The following is a 23,289-nucleotide window of genomic DNA, read 5'->3' as shown; positions in this document are numbered from 1 at the left end:
GTTATGGACTTAGACATTAATCCAACAGTCTCCCACTTGGATAAGTCTAAAACTATTATTGTGTATGACTTCAGGAACCGATCAGCAATCGTAGCTCTCAAAAGCTTCTGTCGAACTCTGACCTTGTCGATGAACTCTGACCTTTGTCAATGACTTGTCCATTAGATAAGGGATCATATATTCCTCCATTCTAGATATCATATGGACTGAGACATGGATTATCAATCATTCTCTCTATCCATTTGTTGTTTCCCGATTTCCGATTCATGATGACTGACTGATTGAACAAATCAAATCAGTCCTGGCTTGGCCAAGCACTCACGTGTATCATCTTTAAATCATCGAGGGGCCCACATATATCGCTTTTATCCTGAAGGTAAAAGGAATGGATAAACTTCGACTCATATGGCTTGTTCTACTACTTGTTGAATCATACACAAAGGCACGTTTTATAACATCGAGTTACCAATGCGTTTTCGTGCAATCAATGTATAACCAAGTCATAGTAACAACTCATATCTCTAGGTTTGAAGAATATAAGATATTATCGTCTCATGATCACTCGTGATAAAATCCATGAAGTGATTCAAATGAGCGCGGGTTGAATCCAATACTCAGAACTTATGAGCACTCATGAGTGTTGTAGCACCACTTTGTCCACCAACTTGGACCTCTACAAACCAACCCATGACAGTCTTGATTCATATCTACTTCCAACATATGACTGACTGTGGATGGTTTGAATAACTTAATCATTCAGGAAGAGCGACTTAGTTATTCTGGAAGTCAAAACATGCAAAGTGAAACACAAGAATAAATGAATCAAATATGGTATCAAACCCTATGAATATAAATAAACACTTTTATTTATCACCATACTGATTACTCATTATTCATTGTTTCGGTTTTATCAACTTTATACTTGAATTTAAAACAATAGTTGTCCCATGCTCCAAGCATCTACACTATGTTTTCTAAACACTAGTCATGCCATACACCAAGTATGCATACTATGTTTGTCTATGATCTTTACTTTATAAAATAGATCAATTGAACATCACTCCAATGATCCTCTTTTCACAGTCCCAAATCCTTACTGCAAATGCAAGAATTCCAAATTCATGCCATTTACTGAAATCTGTTAGATTCTAAACTTATATGCATTGATCCTCTTAATGATTATGCACGAAGTCAGAAAGACTTGACAACAATCATTACAGAGCATTCCAAAGGAGATCAGCTCCTTGGAAACATCCTTCTTTCATTAAGTTTCCTAATCTTACACAGATTGAATAATTTCTAACTTTGAAACATTTCCATATTCCATTTTGACTATCACTTCTGAACAAGAGTTGCCTCCTTACAGATTATGTCAATATGGTCCTTCCAGAATTAACATTATACTTCCAATTGTCCTTGAGCAACCAATCTTTGGTAAACCTTAGATTGTCCTCGACAATTGCTTAATCATTTTAGTCATATCCAATTCTAGACCTTTTCCGTTCATAATGCCCCAGACATTTGGAAAATTTTAGAAAGGATGAATATAACACATGTAATCGATCCTATATCTGAAGCATATGGGACACGATTCATGATGTCTCACATAAAGACTAAACCAGTCTTTTGTTATAATATTTTCATTTCAATTTGCCAAGTTCTCAAAATTCAGATTATGAAAAGGGATGCCGTAATCATAATCGAATTTTAGAACGCAAATAATGGACCCATATATAGAATTTCCTTATGTTGAGCCATTCCAACATGAAATTCATATATATATATCCTTGATTAAATACGATTAAAATCTCAATCTAAGCTTTTAGAATTGAAATGAAGTATAATTTCCTCTCCCTTAATTATAGCAAAACAACTTTTTCAACCCCTACAACCTCACGAATTGAAACTTTTGTTTTCTATAATTAACATTGCTAACTTGCAACCTTTGTCATAATTATCATGCTCCCACTAACATGATGATTATTAGCATAACACTTATGCTCCCACTAGCTTTGACATGTACTCAGAAATCAGCTGACTTTCTTACCAAAGTTCAGATTTCTGATACTAGATTGTTTTGATAGAACTTTATCAAAATCATACACCTCTCTTAGATAGCTCACATGTGTGTCTAAACAATTTTAGAACTATGAAAAGGAATGCCGTAATCATAGTCTCAATTGTTTAGACCTTTGCCACTTCTCACAAGTCCATGTTAGTGTGCCGGTAAACCACACACGCTCCACTAACGACCTTGAGAATGCAAATATCACAATTGCTATCTAGCTAAAATCTACTTAGTGAAAGTGTTTCCTCACCATCATTTTCATGAATCGGAGAGAAACCTTATGACACTTAGATTTAATAGTGCATGTGTTCTTATCCATGTGGATTTGTCAAAACCATAATCACAAGACAAAGTTAGTGACAAATCCAAACTCATATTGATTAAACTTGTGCAATCTTAAATTCTTGCCATTTGGCAGCTCAGGTGCCTGCCATTGCTTCCAAGTAGTTGTGCAACCAATTGAGAACTCTCAGAACTCCTATGCAAAGCCAACTTGAATAGGCACAAAAATTTCAACACGATAGGTTATAAACCTCAAGTCGTGTGCTAGTGAAGGACTTTAGGTTTTATTCTTGATTAAGTCTTGAAACTTTCAAGAGCTTTAAGACTCCCACTGTCCTCTTGACATATAAGACTCCCTTGTCAAATATTCAAGAGATAGTGCGGATTCTTTATCAAGACTAACACTTTACACAATTGACCTAAGTTGGTCTCTGTTTTATCCAAAACATCACAACTTATCAATTTCAAATGTACAAGAGTAGATAACCTTTTACTCTTACATTTGACTAGTGTTAACAAACCCTCTTTAAGATATGTCACTCAAGTTACAATCTTGGAGTATGACTCTAAGAATTGTTTTGGAACGAAGTATGACTCATCTTTTTGATTTAACCATTTCAACAATTCATGACTCCTCTTCTTAGTCATAAGAATGCACTAAGATGACTTTAGAGGACCAATTGTGATATGGTATCTTAATCATTAAGATGATCATAAACATGATACTAAAGTACTCTCCCATCTTTTCAGATTTGAGAAACTTTTATCTTTCTGCCATTCTTTGATTCTTCTTATTCGTTTTGTCTCACATTGAAACTTCTCCAATGCTACAGACTTATACTTAAACTTATAAGTATAACCATATTTACTGAACTTAAGTAAATCATGACGAATAGTCTTCTTGATCATTTGTGGTGGACTTGACCAATGCACAAGAATGTGTACTCGATCCCTTAGTCCTTTCCTTATTCACATAAGGATTTAGTTTTAATTTTCCAAGCTGAAAGTTCTCATTCATCATACTATACAACTTACATGATTCCAAGTTTCGGTCCAATTGAACCTTGGGTGATGAGAATCTTTCCTTATTTGGTAATATTAGACACTACCACAACCGAAAGAATCAAATCCATTTTTCCAATATTGCTATCAATGGAATCTTATAAGCAACAACTTTTCACAAATGCCATTGTAAGGATACTTAAAATAAATAAAATCAAAACCTTTTTCTTTTATTTTAAAACATTGCGGAAAAACTTATCCTTACAATCCATATGAAAACCTTGTTGTTATCTATTCCTAAGCAATATAAATATCATAACTCTTAAGTAATAGCCCAAAATTCTGATCACCGAACCATGCGATTGAAATCCATCTTCGCGATCAGAATCAGCATGTACTTAATAGAGTTAGACAATGGACTTTACCTGAAGTAGAGCCAAACTTATTGACTTTAACATCCTTATGTAAATTTGGCAGCTTCGTAACCAATGCCCCTTCCTTTGGCAATAGTTACCTATAGACCCTTGATAATGGGACTATCTCAGACTTCGCCTCTCTCTTTACCATTGGGTCAACCGAGTTGACTATGGCCGATCCCTTTCCATTGGGAAGAGAGAGATTTACTGGATATCCAATGTCATCATTGTCAATGTCCATAGCGTTTTAGGAAGTTGATCTTAGCAAATAGATAAGATCATTAAGGGTATTGTCTTAGTCTGTTTCATAGGATTCCCAAAAGAACTCACTATGTGACTTAGAAAGTAGTTGAGCCACCAACTTTCTCAAGACTTTGACACCCAACTCTCCCGGCTTGTCAATATGTGACTACATCTCCAAGATGTGATCACACCTAGACCTTGCCTTGCCAATAGGGCTTGAGTGACCTTAAACTTTTTAGGAACTTGTGGGTTAGGGAGAATAATTGGAGGAGGTGAAAGAAGTATGATATCCATGGGACATCATCTTCATTTAGGAAAGCTTGTTTCAAGAGATTTGGGAAGATCATAAATGTCTAGACCAGACATCTTTTTGGGAGATATTCAAGATAGTTGATTTAAAGTCCTTAATATGACACCCAATATGAAATATTAAGGCTAGGACCCAACAAACTATTTTATAACTTAGAAGAGGGATGCCGTAATCCAAGCTATAAAATATTTGAAGGTAGGTGAATGACGATTCACCAATTTCCACCATGAAAAACGAAATAATTTATTAGGTTTTAATTGGATTTGAAAGTCCTAGATCTTTGAGATTCATTGAACTGTTCAAAGGCATGTTTCAATCTCGAGTGTGCCCTTCAGGTTTTGTGACTGGGATGCCGAGGATCACAAAACAAGGTGTGAATAACCATGCAAATATACTTGGTACCCTTAATATTTACCCCTTAATCAGTGTGCCGGTTAACAACACACGCTCCACCGATACTATGATAAATATTAAGTTACCCTTTGCCTACCTTGTTAAGTCCAGGTTAGTGTGCCGGTTAACCACACACGCTCCACTAACGACTTAAGCAAAGTGCAAAGTGTAATTTCATGGGTTAGCACCAAATTCACATTTTCCTAAGTAACTAAGATTGGGTATTAATAAGAGTTTAGTTACTTAGTATTTATCATTAATACTTTTAATGAAAGGAGAATTATAGTCTTTGTCCTACCCGTTCGGCTAACGACCCTCCACCAATCAAGGAAGCGGTGGGTGAGAGTGGACACCCATTAAACTGCCATTTTATAGGCAGTAACCTTATACCCCCCTTATAGACCGGCTTCGTGAATGAGGCCTACTAACGGTAAGACTGACTTTACTCTTATACATATATATATAAATATTAGTAACTTATAATATTATAAAGTATAAGGGTTGAATTTTAACTTTTAAAATTCTAAGGGCTAACTTGGAATTAAAGTATTCATAAGTGAAAACTTTTCAAATTCCAAAACTTGAGGGCAAGTTTTGAAACTATTCAAAACTAATTAATTCCATAACTTATGAGTTTAAAGTAGTTTTAATTAAAAAAAAAAAAAAAAAAAAAAAAAAAACCCTTCAAGCTCCATAACTTGAGGACAAGTTATGGAAGACTTTAAACTAATTAATAAAAAAAATAACTTTTTTTTATTGTAACTTATAGAACTAATTAAGGTTACACTTTTTTTTTTAATTTAATGAAGAGACTCTTGAACCTCCATAACTTGAGGACAAGTTATGGAGTCATAAAACCATTTAATTAGAACTAGACTCTTCATTTTGTAACCTTTGCCAACTTTTATGAGTTTTATGATTCTTAAATGTGACTTTTCATATAACTTGAGGACAAGTTACAAAAACACACTTTGGAATCAACTCTTAGATTAAAATGGATTGAAAACAACTATTTCACACAACTTTTCTATTAATCTAAGAACCTCATAAGAACAAGATAATTCAAATCATCAATCTTCAAGAAATTAGCTTGAACATACAAACTAATACAAATCTTGAAATTATGACAATTATCTTAAAAATTGGATTAGCATGAACATTACCACATCAAAAAACAAGTTTATAAGTCCAAAAACATCTTAGGGTAATGTTCCTAGTCCAATTCCAGCCAAAACAATCGAATATATGCATCCAACTCGATTTTTCAGCTACTTTTGCAAGTATAACAAGAAAACAAGCCTAGGCTCTGATACCACTGTTGGGTTATGAGCCTTCTAACACTTCTAAGTGTACATGCAACCCTAAATACCTTGGATCTATGTTTTCTCTATTATACATACAATTATGAACATCCAAGGTATTATCCTAATCTAGCATACAAAATAATAAATATAACAAGATAGAATACATACCTATTTGATGTAGAATGTCTTCATGAAGCTTGAGTGCCTAGTGCCCCAAGTGTGACACCTCAAATGGTTCACACAACACCAAAATACACTTGGAATAACTTGAGAGAAACTTGAACACTCCTTGAAATCGTCTAGCCCTCACACTCACACATTAGTGCACGATTTCTTGAGCCATGGGATTCGTTTATATGGTGGCTATTAGGGTTACACCATGTAACTCATAACTTTACCCATTCCTTATGCTCAATGGATTTTAACCTCCATGGAGTATCCATGGGTCACCCCATGGACTTAGTCCAACATAAGGAATCATGGATCACAAGCCCACATATATAAGAATGAATGATTTACACAATCAACCCATATATTTAATTAGTCTCCTTTTGATCACTTAATTAATTCCAAATTAATTCTTGATCAATACTAATTAAATAACCTTATTAATATATTAGAACTTATAATATATTAACCAACCTTAAGTGTTATTTCTCTCATTATAGTCTATCCAAATGCATGATGCCATGCAACCCAAATGGACCATGCCGGGTCGGGTCAAGTCTTACCAATGATAGTTATGGACTTAGACATTAATCCAACAGATACCACATACAACACATACGCCTTTCCAGGCCATAACTCTGTGGGATCTTCCGATCCAAGTGTCTCAGGGGACTTCCGTCCCGAATCGCGGTAGACCTTTCGATCCTACCCGTATCGACCTTCCGGTCCGTAACCTCCTGACCTTCCGGTCCATGTCATCTTGACCTTCCGGTCCTTATCATACATAAAATACATAACACATACATATCACATAACAGCATATAACACATACATGTCATAACATACAAGACCTTCCGGTCACACATAGGTACCCTTCCAGGTACAGTATAGTGAGAAGACTCACCTCAATGAAGTCGGAAAAGCTCTCGTGCTCAACGTACCGACCTAGCCTCCTCCTATCATTCAAATAACATCCCCGATCAATACTTCTCTCATAGTCTCATCTCTAAAGATTGGGTAGAAGGCCATTCTACCCCTCCCTGAACTCTCTTGAATCAGTCTTGACCAGAACCCTAAGGTCAACGAAAGTCAACGGTCAAACTTTGACCCGACTCGTCGAGTGCACATGGGCGACTCGGCGAGTCCATGCAGGTCCTCTGAATCCTTCTAGCCTTTCTTGGCTTGTCGAGTCATCCTTCCACTCGACGGGTTCCTCCTGTCACGAATCGCGGGGCAACCCCGACTCGACTCGTCGAGTCCACTTATGAACTCGGCGAGTTGCTTCCAAGATCATACTAAAATGACCTTATGAGGTCAGATCTGCTTCTCTAATCTATAGATCTGACCTTCCCAAGCATAATAATCACGTAAAGGTCGAATCTTGGTACACATGCAACACACCCAAAGCTTCTTTTGGTGAAATAACCTCTAAAAGGGCCTCATAGGCTCATAACTCCAAAGGTTTGGCATAAATCAGAGTGGTAAGGACTCTCTGGACCTCTTAAGGTCCAGATCTATGAACCATTTCGCCTTGGGACCGCACATACTCCAGATTCAACTAAAAGAGTCATAAAGAAAACCCTAGATTCCACTAGAATCATTATAAACACGAACATGGCACAGATTGTTACCTCCAACAGCTTCCTCTGATCAAATAGAAGTGGATCCAAGCTCCTCAACCCGCTTAGCTTGTTCTACCTCCTTCCTTCTTGCTAAAACACACAAGAAATGGTGAATTAGCCTTCCTCTTGCACCACAAACGGTCTCTCTGCTCTCTAGGGTTTCTCAGGGGTGAAGTGGCCGCAAATGGACGCCATAAAGGCCTTTAAATAGGGCACAGACCCCGAGAATTTGGGTTTCAATCCACAACGCGAACTCGTCGAGTCCACCCTTTCCGACTCGTCGAGTCCGTTCATTAATCCAGTCAACACATGCGATCCTACTCGACGAGTCTACGCCTCAACTCGTTGAGTCCCTCCCTTTTACTCAAAAGAATAAATGATCAAACATAATACCTGGAAATCGGGATGTTACAATTCTCCCCCACTTAATTTAGGTTTCACCCTCGAAATCGCTCCTCCACATACAGATCGAATCCTATAACCAAATGGCACAATCGATAGGATCTCATGCCACACAACTTCCATCCTTTCTGGACACCTGGATCCCAACAAGGATTCCCAATCCCGGAGGAAAACCAACCGAACAAAGAATTATCAACTCTCTGCCCTCAAACCCAAAAGAATAATCGTGCTCGCTCTGAAGTGTCCTCAGACATAAAAAAAAAATCATAAGCCTCAGCTCCATTCCTCGTATCCCTTTTTAACACTGAGTACCAGGTCTGATCTCGACCCAATAGTTGAACCTCCAGGGTCATCCGTTGCATTATCCCAACCGTATCCATGGTTTCCTTCTTACTATAACCACATCGGCCCAATGTGACACTCGAGTAATGAAGTCCGCTTAACCCTAAGCGAATGCTACCTTCCCAACTGAAGATCGACTCAACCTCGACCTCTGTCATCTGATACTCATAGTTCCATGCAACTTGCGGTACCTCCCGTACCCGAGTACTGACCCACACAGGTCAAAGACATCAGATGACAAACAACACTCTTCAACATGGAACCCACCTCAGAATCCAGAACCTCATCTCGCCTATCCAAAGCACCACCAGAGCCAAACTCAAACTCGGGAGTTTGGTCCGACCCAGAGTTGGAACCACTCGTCCCAACGAAGCACTCAACTCAGAACTCCTTTCCCGCGCCCCATGCGTACCTCACTTATCCCATTCTTTCGGATTGCAATGATCACACCTTACTCAGAACATAATGATCCCCTAACATTGAGGAGACCCCGATCTCGGCTCTGGTCCGATCACCAGGTTCCCAAAAACTCGCCCATCAGGGCCACCCCATTCCTAAAACTCTCTGCGCCATGCTCTAATCAAAGAGTACTTTATCATAACAACTTCTCGCTAACTAGTGTGTGCTACGTCTTCCCGTAGCACCACATCAACCTCTCACTGACTGGTGAGTACTACGGCTTCCCGCAGTATCACCTCAACCTCTAACTGACTGGTGAGTACTACGGCTTCCCGCAGTATCACCACAACCTCTGACTAGTGAGTACTACGGCTTCTCGTAGCATCACAACAACCTCTGACTAGTGAGTACTACGGCTTCCCGTAGCATCACAACAACCTCTGACTAGTGAGTACTACGGCTTCCCGTAGCATCACAACAACCTCTGACTAGTGAGTACTATGGCTTCCCGTAGCATCACAACAACCTCTGACTAGTGAGTACTACGGCTTCCCGTAGCATCACAACAACCTCTGACTAGTGAGTACTACGGCTTCCCGTAGCATCACAACAACCTCTGACTAGTGAGTACTACGGCTTCCCGTAGCATCACAACAACCTCTGACTAGTGAGTACTACGGCTTCCCGTAGCATCACAACAACCTCTGACTAGTGAGTACTACGGCTTCCCGTAGCATCACAATAACCTCTGACTGACTCACACACTCCGCGGACCAATCACATATAGGTGCATGCACTTACCCAAATTATGCATCACTATATCTAGCAGTAATCGCCATAATAAAACACCCTTCTCTGCTGCAATCCATATTCTTGGATAATCTCACTTTCTGGCCTTAACCGAAAGGACTCCCACTGGAATCATAGATGCTTGACCTACCACCTGCCATCTCCACTCAAGACTCAAAATCATCCGAAATCCAGTGCATTAAATTCGGATACCTCGATACACCACCATAGAACCTCACGACATCTCGTCTCATCCACTGATCTTCCTGTTCCACAACCTGGAATTGGTTGTCTAATTAACTTCTGTCCTTCCCAAGCTGACTAACAGCCCCATCATTGAACCAGAATTTCTCAACCGTCGAACTCACCCTACGAGCCAACCATCTCGAATTCACCATTTTGACCTCGAAGAATTTCCGTTCACCCCAAGGTCTCCGACCAACGACCAATTGCTGTGGAGACACTCATCCTTTTCAAACATAACACATTCATTATCTCGCTGTACACCTCGTCTCAATCACCAATAACCCTGGGCTCATGAGTTCGCATTGCCGATCTCTCCGTATCCAGATCTCTAACTATTCTCGATCGAATCTCTAATCCCCTCAATAAAATACCCGGTTCTCCCCCACTTAGGGTTCAAACCAACCCCAATCGGCGCACCAGCAATCGACCCCACATGCTGTTTCCACCAGTAACATCGCACCGACTCTTGGAAGGTGCTACACAACGCTCGATGATCTCGTGACAGAGATCGAGCAACTCCAATGCCCCGAAACTCAGATGAAATCCTCAGAACTTCCTACCATGACTGCCTTTAGTCATTCTGAATCTCACACCATTCCATCACCGGACCTCCCAACTGATCAGTATTAACCCTGACTCTTAGTCTGGAAGTAATGATCTACCGTACTCCTTATCATCGACTCCTCAACCAACGTTCCATCACATCACTTAACATAAGAGCAGAAACCATATTTCCACTCTTAATACCCATCAAAGACAATAAGGGCCACCACCCTGATATACTCCTATTGATCGTCCGACGTTGCAGCTAACACATGCCCTACTATACTCAATTAGGGTGTCTCCTGGTCCTTGACCATCTCAGTCCCCACTGAGGACCTGTTCAAGCTATATCTTTACCTCACGCCAGACCTACTGCCACATACTCTGGTTGAAGATCACCATCCGTGCAATCCCACAAGGCTCACCCCCAAACTCAAAACCGAAATCTCAACACCTCTTATGTCTCCCACAGGAAACGGATATAACACCACTCGGGTCACCGAAAGTGACCTCTCCACTATCGGCCGGTCGCCCAGCCCAGACCGTATTCTCCCATAACGCACCATCCCTGCTCATCCCTGAGTCTTGCAACTCTAACTGGCATATCACCCACAATCCCCCAGAGCTCACTCGATTTCCCCTTTCAAGGGATGCTCCACTAAAACTTGTTCATCATGGCCTTCTGGCCCCACCCTCATTCACTTCGATCTCAGTCTAGACAATCCCCATGGAATAATTGGTAAAAACCAGAACACTAACCGCCACATGTCATGATACTCAAACCACGTTCCTTCTTCTCAATCCACCTCAAATCATGGCACTCGACCCATGATATCAACTCTCGACCTGCTACAAATCATGGGACTCGACCCATGACATCACTTCTCAATCTGCTACTTATCATGGTACTCGAACCATGACATCACTTCTCAATCTGCTACTTATCATGGTACTCGAACCATAACATCACTTCTTAATGCTCAAATACCGTCTCATGCGTGCCTGCTCAGACGACACGTGCTCAGGGCAAAACAACGCCCTCTCGTGAAACATCCGTGTAATCACAGTCACGGACTCCGTCCCCTGCTTGAGGGACAAGAACTCCTGTGCCAACCGTTCCCGCTCCACCGGGGGAACATACTCGTCTCTGAACATGGTGGTGAACCTCTCCCAGGTCACCTCCGAAATCTCTGCAAGAGTGAAGTTCGCCGCCACGAACTTCCACCAGTCCTTCGCCCCCAAGCGAAACTGTTTCAGTGCAAACCGAACCCTCAGATGCTCCGGACACGAACAGGTGTAGAATCATCCCTCGATATCAGAAATCCATCTCATTGCAACAATCGGATCCTGCGTCCCATCAAACTCCGGTGGCTTTGTGTTGCTGAACTCTCAAAACAACAACGAGTCACCTCCCTGAGGCCTGGCAGCAGCCACAACTGCAGTAGCTGCAGCAGCCGCAGCCTCAGTCACCGTTGCGTACCGCCCATCAGAAGTCTCAATCAATGTGGTATTGATACACCCAAACATCTCTGAAATGTCGGCTCGAATCGCCGTTGCCACCTCATCGTGGATCATCTGACGAAGCTCCTCGTCACGCACGCCGCTCGTCTCAGGTCTGTGGCGTGTCTCAACCATGATGTCATAACATAAAAAAAATATCAGAGACTCACTCGAGTGTACTCGCACTCGATAACTCAGCCCTAATTGTTCCTTAGTACCCTAAGGATTCTTACTTGGACTGCGCACTGATCCGGTGTTTTCAGTAGTACGGGCCCAATACTACCTTCCACACCGCATCAGCATTCATTACAAGTCCTCCTCCTAGGATCCCAGATCACAAGTACTCTACATCTCGTTAAGCATAGGCTGCCATTCGGTAGACTTCTCATAAGCTCCTCACTGCTACCTACTCACTCTCGAAGCATCTCAAAGCAACAATAATCTCCTAGGCTAAGGCATCACAAATTAGGCCACTCTAGTCCTAATATGAATACCTAGCCTACTCTAGCATGCATAACATATCATATCATATCTCATAACACATAATGTAAGGGTATTTTGGGAAATCACCGCTCGGGCGCTGGCTGATCGTACACACTGCTCCGTTCTGCCTTTTTCAAAATCTTTTACTCTTTTAGAAAAATTGTTTCTTTTCTGAAAAATTTCCTCAAATCCTCAGTTTGAGTTCAGATACACCCGAAGGTGCATCTGAATCCCTCAAACCAAGGCTCTGATACCAACCTGTAACGACGTAAATTTTCAAAACAATTTTTCATTTTTAAATCATCAAAACAATATCATAACAAACTGTATCCAATGTCATCATAACAACAATTCCCAGAATCTCAAAACATAATCTCTATGAGTGTGTATAGATCATGCCGGCGCCTTCCCGCGATCCTCGCTAGTACCTGAAACACATAACACAACAACTGTAAGCATAAATGCTTAGTGAGTTCCCCAAGATACCATATACAACACATACGCCTTTCCAAGCCATAACTCTGTGGGATCTTCCGATCCAAGTGTCTCAGGGGACTTCCGTCCCGAATCCGGGTAGACCTTCCGGTCCTACCCGTATCGACCTTCCGGTCTGTAACTTCCTGACCTTCCGGTCATTAGCATACATAACATACATAACACATACATATCACATAACAACATATAGCACATACATCTCATAGCATACAAGACCTTCCGGTCACACATAGGTACCCTTCCAGGTACAGTATAGTGAGAAGACTCACCTAAATGAAGTCGGATAAGCTCTCGTGCTCAACGTACCGACCTAGCCTCCTCCTATCATTCAAATAACATCCCCGATCAATACTTCTCTCATAGTCTCATCTCTAAAGATTGGGTAGAAGGCCATTCTACCCCTCCCTGAACTCTCTTGAATCAGTCTTGACCAGAACCCTAAGGTCAAAGAAAGTCAACGTTCAAACTTTGACCCGACTCGTCGAGTACACATGGGCGACTCGGCGAGTCCATGTAGGTCCTCTGAATCCTTCTAGCCTTTCTTGGCTCGTCGAGTCATCCTTCCACTCGACGGGTTCCTCCTGTCACGAATCGCGGGGCAACCCCGACTCGACTCGTCGAGTCCACTTATGAACTCGGCGAGTTGCTTCTAAGATCATACTCAAATGACCTTCTGAGGTCAGATCTGCTTCTCTAATCTATAGATCTAACCTTCCCAAGCATAATAATCACGTAAAGGTCGAATCTTGGTACACATGCAACACACCCAAAGCTTCTTTTGGTGAAATAACCTCTAAAATGGCTTCCTAGGCTCATAACTCAAAAGGTATGGCATAAAGCAGAGTGGTAAGGACTCTCTGGACCTCTTAAGGTCCAGATCTATGAATCATTTCGCCTTGGGACGTCACATACTCCAGATTCAACTAAAAGAGGCATAAAGAAAACCCTAGATTCCACTAGAATCATTATAAACACGAGAATGGCACAGATTGTTACCTCCAACAGCTTCCTCTGATCAAATAGAAGTGGATCCAAGCTCCTCAACCCGGTTAGCTTGTTCTACCTCCTTCCTTCTTGCTAAAACAAACAAGAAATGGTGAATGAGCCTTCCTCTTGCACCACAAATGGTCTCTTTGCTCTCTAGGGTTTCTCAGGGGTGAAGTGGCCGCAAATGGAGGCCATAAAGGCCTTTAAATAGGGCACAGACCCTGAGAATTAGGGTTTCAATCCACAACGCGGACTCGTCGAGTCCACCCTTTCCGACTCGTCGAGTCCGTTCATTAATCCAGTCAGCACACACGATCCTACTCGACGAGTCTACGCCTGAACTTGTCGAGTTCTCCCTTTTACTCAAAAGAATAAATGATCAAACATAATACCTGGAAATCCGGATGTTACTTTTTTATCTTCAAGGGTTAGCTTCTCGCTCAGGAAGACCAGACGGAAGGCCAATTGAAGTAGTTCTTCGGGGATTAGACCGAGCAGATGAAGTATGCGTCGTATAGGGATGTTGTGAGCAGGTTGCAGGGTAGATGGCTGTAGCGGACTTCCAGGATGAATTCTAGTTTAAGTGGGGGAGAGTTGTAACACCCGGAATCCAGAAGAACAAGAAAGGAAAGAAAAACCCTAATTGAGAGGGTAGGCGTGAAGGTACTATAGGGTTTTGAGCATTCTAACACTCCTATGGTGTATATGCAACCCTATAAACCTTGGATCTATGTTTTCTCTAAAATACATGCAAATAAGAATTTCCAAGGTTTACATCCTAACTAGCATGGCATGGGGAACTTGAATCATAAAATTACTAGTAGAATGACATACCTTTTAATAGTGGTTGATTGCTTGGAGTTTGAGAGCCTAGCACCAATAGTGTGGATGCCTCAAATGGAAATCACAAATCACCACAAACTTTGGAAAACTGTTGAGAGAATAATGCCCACTCTTGAAATCGGCCACCACTCTTGTTCACACACAACTAGTGTCAAATCAAGTGCCAAAGACTCCTTTATATAGTGTGGGGAATTAGGGTTACATCCATGTAAACCCTAATACCCATGACTCTTCCTTTCCAAGGATCCATAGGTTAAAATCTCCATGGACTATCCATGGACTCCCATGCATGCCAAGCCCATTCCAAATGAGTATTAGCCCACACTTATATAAATACAAGAGCCCATATTTAATTAGTCACCTTTTTTATCACCAAATTAATTCTAAATTAATTTATGATCAAATACTAATTAAATAATATGATTTAATATTAATATATTATAACTTATAATATATTAACAAATCATAAACATACTATTCTCAAAAGATTATCCATACAAATTGTTCGGGTGAAGTGCAACCCAAATGGACCATGCCGGGCCGGGTCAAGTGCATCTTAAATATTGTTATGGACTTAGACACCTTATCCAATAGTCTCCCACTTGGATAAGTCTAATAACTATATTTGCAGATATGACTTCAGGAACCAACCGGAAATCATAGCTCTCAAAACTCTGTTGAACTATGAAGCGCCATTTTAGATAAGTGATCATATAATCCTCTGTTCTCAAGATATCAGTCGGATAAATACATGGAATAACGTCGTACTTATTGTCCAGCAGTTTGTTTCCCGAGTTACGATTTGTTTGACATAGAACTAAATTGAACAAATCCATTAGGTTTTGACCGGGTCCGGTACATAGGTCAAAACAAAATCATCGAGGGGCCCAGATATCGCTTCTAATCCTCCAAGGACTAGAAGGAATAGATAAACTTCGACTCATATGCTTGTTCTACTACTTGTTGAATTATACACAAAGGCACGTTTTATAACATCAATTGACTGATGCATTTTCATGCAATCAATGCACAACCAACTCATAGGCAACAAATCATATCTTTAGGTTTGAAGACTTATATGATATTACCGTCTCACGATCACTCGAGATAAATTCCATGAAGTGATACAAGTGAGCGTGGGTTTATTCCAATACTCAGAACTTATGAGCACTCATGAATGTTGTAGCAACCATTGCTATGGCTAAACACCTTTAGTCATCTACAAGCCCAATTCATAACAGTCTTGATTCATACCTACTTCCAACATATGACTGACTGTGGAGAGTTTAAATAACTTAGTTATTCGAAAATAATAACCTAGTTATTATGGAAGTCAAAACATGCAAAGTGAAACACAAGAATAATTGAATCCAATAAGGTCTCAGCACTTATGAGTATAATAAAACACCTTTTATTCATCACCATATTGATTACACATTATTTTGTTTCGATTTATCAACTTAACACTTGAATTAAAACAATAGTTGTCCCATGCTCCAAGCATGTACACTATGTTTTCTAAACAATAGTCATGCCATACTCCAAGTATGCAAACTATATTTGTCTATGATCCTTACTTTGTGAAGTAGATCAATTGAACATGATTCCAATGATGCTAATTTAACAATCCCAAATCCTTACCGTAAATGTAAGAATATCAAATTCTTGTCTTTTACTGTAAGCTGTTAGATTTTAAACTCATATGCAATGATCCTCTTGCAATGACTATGCACAAAAGTCACAAAGACCCGGCAACAGACATTACAAAGTATTCTAGTGGAGATCAGTTCCATGGAAACGAATTCTCACATTCAAAGTACATTCCTTTGAATATCCTTCTTGCATAAAAGTTTCTAACTTTCTCATAGATTCTTAAAATCCAACTCCCAATATGGAAAAAATTTCCATATTCCCATTTTGACTATCACTTCTGAACAAGAGCAACCTCTTTTCAGAATATGTCAATATGGCCCTTTCCAGAACTTAACATCATACTTCCAACTGTCCATGAGAAACCAATCTTAAGTAAACCTCAGATTGTTCTCGACAATTGCTTAATCATTTCAGTCATATCTGGTTCTATTCCTTTTTCTCTCTTAATGCTCTAGGCATTTTGAAAATTTAGAACGGAGAAATATTATAGCACATGTGATCGATCCTATACCCGAAGCATATGGGACACGATTCATGATGTCTCACATAAAGACATGATACTAGATCAGTCTTTTGCTACAATATTTTTTATTTGCCATGTTTTCAACAATCGACTATGAAGAGGGATGCCGTAATCATAATCAAAATTTGAGAACGCAATATATATAGAATTCCCTTATGTTGAACCATTCCAACATAAAATTCATATATATATTTTTGACTAAAGATGATTAAAATCTCAATCCAAACATTTAGGATTTGAAACGAAGTATAACCTCATCTCCCTTAATTATAGAAAAACAACCTTTCCCAAGCGAAACTTTTGTTTTCTATAATTAACAATACTTATCATAATTGATTATGCTCCCACTAGCATAATAATTATTTAGCATAACAATTATGCTCCCACTAGCTTTGACATATACTCAGAAATCGACTTCTAGAAATACTTTATTGACTTTCATCACCAAGGTTCAGACTTCTGATACGAGATGCTTTGACAAAACTTTATCTAAGCTTCTCAGACTCATACATCTTTCCTTATATAGCTCACATGTGTGTCTAAACAATTATGAAGAGGGATGTTGTAATCATAATGTTTAGACCTTTTTTGCCATTTCTCATAAGTCCATGTTAGTGTGTCGGTTAACCACACACGCTCCATTAACGACTTTGAGAAATGAAAATATCACAATTGCTATCTACTTAAAATCTACTTTAGTGAAAGCGTTTCCTCACCATCGTTTTCATGAATCGGAAAGAAACCTTATGACACTTAGATTTTATGGTGTATGTGTTCCTATCCATGTGAATTTGTCAAAACCATAATCACAAGACAATGTTAGTGACAAACTCAAACTCATATGAATTGAACTTGTTTAATCTTGATTTCTTGCCTCTTGGTAGCACAAGGGCCCACCATTGCTTCCAAGTTGTTATGCACACAATTGAGAACTCACAGAACTCACATACATAGCCAACTTTACCGGAATAGGCATAGAAACAAGAATTATGTCAACACGATAAGTTACAAACCTCAAGTCGTGTGCTAGCGATAAACAATAGGTTTTATAATTGATTAGTTCTTGAAACTTTCAAGACCTTTAAGACTCCCACTGTCCTCTTGACATATAAGTTTCTCTTTGTCAAGAAAAACAATTCACACAATCGGTCTTAGTTGGTCTTTTTTTATCCAAGACAGCACACCTTACCAATTTCAAATGTTCAAGAGTAGAAAACATTTTAATCTACATTTGATACGTGTTTTAAACCCTACTTTATGTCACTCAAGGTTACCATCTTGGAGTATAACTCCAAGAATCGTTTTGGAATGGAGTATGATTCATATTCTTGATTCTAACCATTCCAACAATTCATGAATCATCTTCATAGCCATACAAATGCACTAAGATGTCCTTAGAGAATCAAACTATGATATGGTTCCAAATTCATTAAGATGATCATAAAACATGATACTAAAGTACTCTCCCATCTTTTCAGATTTGAGAAACTTTTATCTTTCTACCTAATTTGATTCTGTTGGGTTTTGAGCATTCTAACACTCCTATGGTGTACATGCAACCCTAGAAACCTTGGATCTATGTTTTCTCTAAATACATGCAAATTTGATTTTCCAAGGTTTACTTCGTATCTAGCATGTTATGGGGAACTTGTAATACAAAACTCAAGTAGAATAACATACCTTTTTAGTAGCTTGGATTCCTTGATGACTTTGTGAGCCTAGCACCCCAAATGTGATGCCTCAAATGCTTCACACAACACCACAATTCTTGGAATAACCTTGAGAGAAGTTCACTATACTCAAAAATCGGCTAGCCCTCTTACTTGCTTGTAGTAGTAGTGCCAATTTTGCCAGACAAGGAGTCTTTATATAGTTGTGACGCAAGTAGGGTTACACCATGTAAACCCTAATTGTCATGGCTTTCCATATTCCATGATCCATGGGTTTGTAACCCCCATGGATTATCCATGGAGCACTTTATGGGTTTTAACCCAATCCATACAAACCATGGATCATTAGCCCACTATACAAGAATAGATTATTTACACAATCAACCCCATATATTTAATTAGTCTCTTTTTGATCACTTAACTAATTCAAGATTAATTCTTTGATCAATACTAATTAAATAATATTATTAATATATTAGTACTTATAATATATTAATAGACCTTAAGTGTCCTTTTTCTCATTTTTGTCTATCCAAGTATTGCAATGCCATGCAACCCAAATGGACCATGTCGGGTCGGGTCAAGTACATACCAAATATAGTTATGGACTTAGACACTATATCCAACAGTCTCCCACTTGGATAAGTCTAATAACTATAGTTGCAGATATGACTTCAGAATCTGACTAGCAATCGTAGCTCTTTCAAAGTCTCATGGAACTAAGATGATGATGATGATACGCCATTTAAGATAAGTTATCATATAATTCTCTGCTCTCAAGATATCAGCCGTACAAATACATGGAACAATGTCGTACTTATTGTCCAGCAGTTGTTTCTCGGTCTCTGATCTATTTGACATAGAACTAAACTGAACACATCAATTAGGTTCTGACTGGGCTCGGTACATAGGTCAAAAAAAATCATCGAGGGGCCCATATATCGCTTCTAATCCTTGAAGGAACAGATAAACTTCGACTCATATGCTTGTACTAACTACTTATATCTCTAGGTTTGAAGATTTATATGATATTACCGTCTCACGATCACTCGAGATAAATTCCATGAAGTGATACAAGTGAGCGTGGGTTGAGTCCAATACTCAGAACTTATGATCACTCATGAATGTTGCAACAACCATTGCTATGTCTAATACACCTTAGATAGTCTACAAACCCAATTCATGACAGTCTTAATTAAATACCTACTTCCAAAGTATGACTGACTGTGGAGAGTTTGAATAATATAATTATCTTGGAAGTCAAAACATGCAAAATTGAAACAATAGTAAACGATTAACATAAGATAGTAACACTTTACTCGAGATAAATTCCATGAAGTGATACAAGTGAGCGTGGGTTGAGTCCAATACTCAGAACTTATGATCACTCATGAATGTTGCAACAACCATTGCTATGTCTAATACACCTTAGATAGTCTACAAACCCAATTCATGGCAGTCTTAATTCAATACCTACTTCCAAAGTATGACTGACTGTGGAGAGTTTGAATAATATAATTATCTTGGAAGTCAAAACATGCAAAATTGAAACAATATTAAACGATTAACATAAGATAGTAACACTTTACTCATAAATAAACAACAAATTTTATTTAATCATCAATTGTCAATTACATTTTACAAGTTTCAAAACTATCTAATTATTAAAACTAATATCATCCTTCAGCTCGATGCGCCTCGCATGCTGTAAATGATTAACCCTAGTCAGTCCCTTCGTGAGGGGATCTGCTGGGTTCTCATCTAATGATACCCTCTTAGCCACGAGGAGTCCTTCTTCTATCCGATGTCTAATGAAATGGTATTTTCTGTCAATGTGTCTGGATCTCCCGTGATCCCTTGGTTCCTTAGCTAAGGCAACCGCACTTTCATTGTCACAAAAAATTTCCATTGGCTCTTTTATAGCTGGTACAACTCCAAGGTCTCCAATGAAGTTCTTTAGCCATATCGCCTCCTTTGCTGCTTCGCTTGCTGCTATATACTCTGATTCGCAAGTTGAATCAGCTACTGTCTCCTGCTTGGAACTTTTCCAAGTAATTGCTCCTCCATTTAGGATAAAGACCCAGCCTGACTGAGAGCGGAAATTATCCCTATCAGTCTGAAAGCTAGCATCGCTATATCCTACCACTCTCAAGTCATCACTGCCACCAAGGGTAAGTTCCAAAATCATTAAGATGATCATAAAACATGATACTAAAGTACTCTCCCATCTTTTCAGATTTGAGAAACTTTTATCTTTCTACCTAATTTGATTCTGTTGGGTTTTGAGCATTCTAACACTCCTATGGTGTACATCCAACCCTAGAAACCTTGGATCTATGTTTTCTCTAAATACATGCAAATTTGATTTTCCAAGGTTTACTTCCTATCTAGCATGTTATGGGGAACTTGTATTACAAAACTCAAGTAGAATAACATACCTTTTTAGTAGCTTGGATTCCTTGATGACTTTGTGAGCCTAGCACCCAAAATGTGATGCCTCAAATGCTTCACACAACACCACAATTCTTGGAATAACCTTGAGAGAAGTTCACTATACTCAAAAATCGGCTAGCCCTCTTACTTGCTTGTAGTATTAGTGCCAATTTTTCCAGACAAGGAGTCTTTATATAGTTGTGACGCAAGTAGGGTTACACCATGTAAACCCTAATTGTCATGACTTTCCATATTCCATGATCCATGGGTTTGTAACCCCCATGGACTATCCATGGAGCACTTAATGGGTTTTAACCCAATCCATACAAACCATGGATCATTAGCCCACTATACAAGAATAGATTATTTACACAATCAATCCCATATATGTAATTAGTGTCTTTTTGATCACTTAATTAATTCAAGATTAATTCTTTGATCAATACTAATTAAATAAAATTATTAATATATTAGTACTTATAATATATTAATAGACCTTAAGTGTCCTTTCTCTCATTTTTTTCTATCCAAGTATTGCAATGCCATGCAACCCAAATGGACCATGCCGGGTCGGGTCAAGTACATACCAAATATAGTTATGGACTTAGACACTATATCCAACAGATTCTTCCCATTCGCCCTGCCATACATTGAAACTTTTCCAGTGTTTCAGAATTGTACTAAAACTTGTAGGTACAACCATAGTTACTAAGCTTTAGTAAATCATAACGAATAGTTTTATCGATCTTTGTGGTGGACTTTGACCTGCACAAACCCAGTGTACCCGATCCTTTAGTCTTTCACCTGACTCACATCTACATGTGGTCAGGAAATTAGTCTTAACTTTCCAAAAATGAAAATTCTCATCCATCATGCAATACAACCTGCATGATTCCAAGTTTCGGTCCAATTGAAACTTGGGTGATGAGAATCTTTCTTTATTTGGTAAATTTAGACATTGCTACAGATGAAAGAATCAAATTCATTATTTCTAGAAAAATACAAACATTAACTTTCCATAAATGCCATTGTAAGGAGATATAAAATAAAGTAAAACAAAAATTTTATTTATTTATAAAATGCGAAAATTTTTTTTTCCTTACAATGCAACTTTAAATGGAAACTATGCTATTACATATTTCCTAGCAATCTAACATAACTCCTAAGTAGTAGCTCAAGAATCCGATCTTCGAACCATACGATTGAAATCCATCTTCGCGATCAGATTCAACATACTCTTCTTTTAAGCTTCCTTCCCTTTGCTTGATCCTGAAGCGGAACCATACATTCTGACTAAAGATCTCAGGTAGTCAGGGCAGCTTCGATTCCAATGTCCTTTTCCTTGGCAATAGAAACACACATGCTCATCTGAGCCAACACATAGAGCAATCTCAGAAATGGCCTTTCTCTTATGATCATCACTTTTGACCATGGTCAATTCCTTCCCTTTAGGAGAATGAATCATTTATGGGTTGTCCATGTCATCTTGGGATGCAGACCTTCCAATCAAAGTTGCTTGACCATTGCGCCAAATCATTGCTGATTCAGCAGCACTTAGCAAATAGGTAAGATCTATTAGGGTCATGTCGATTCTGTCACATTGTAGTCTCTAACAAACTCACTATATGACTCAGGAAGTGACTGAAGAACACAGTCAATAGCCAACTTTCTTGGGAACCCGACACCCATCATCCTTAGCCTGTCAATGTGTGCCTTCATCTCCAAGACATGTGCACACACTGGCTTTCCATCCTTGTGTTTATGTTTCAATCTCGATTGTGCCCTCTCAAATTTTGTGACTGGCATGCCAAGGATCACAAAACAAGGTGTGAATAAGCATGCAAATTCACTTGGTACCCTTAATATTATCACCTAATCAATGTGCCGGTTAACCACACGCGCTCCACCGATCTATGATAAACATTAAGTCACCCTTTGCCATCCTTACTAGTCCAAGTTAGTGTGTCGGTTAACCACACACGCTCCACCAACGACTTGGTAAGGTACAAAGTTTAAATTTCATGGATTAGCACCAAATTCACATTTTCCTAAAGTAACTAAGATTTGGGATTTATAAAAGGTTTAGTTACTTTATATTCATCATTATACTTTTAATGAGAATTATAGTCCTTGTCCTACCCATTCGGCTAACGACCCTCCACCAGTCAAGGAA

This window comes from Lactuca virosa, chromosome 6 (genome assembly GCF_052849685.1).
Source record: "Lactuca virosa cultivar CGN04683 chromosome 6, Lactuca_virosa_CGN04683_v6, whole genome shotgun sequence".
In the NCBI taxonomy this organism is placed as follows: Eukaryota; Viridiplantae; Streptophyta; class Magnoliopsida; order Asterales; family Asteraceae; genus Lactuca; species Lactuca virosa.
This window is presented reverse-complemented; position numbering follows the sequence as displayed.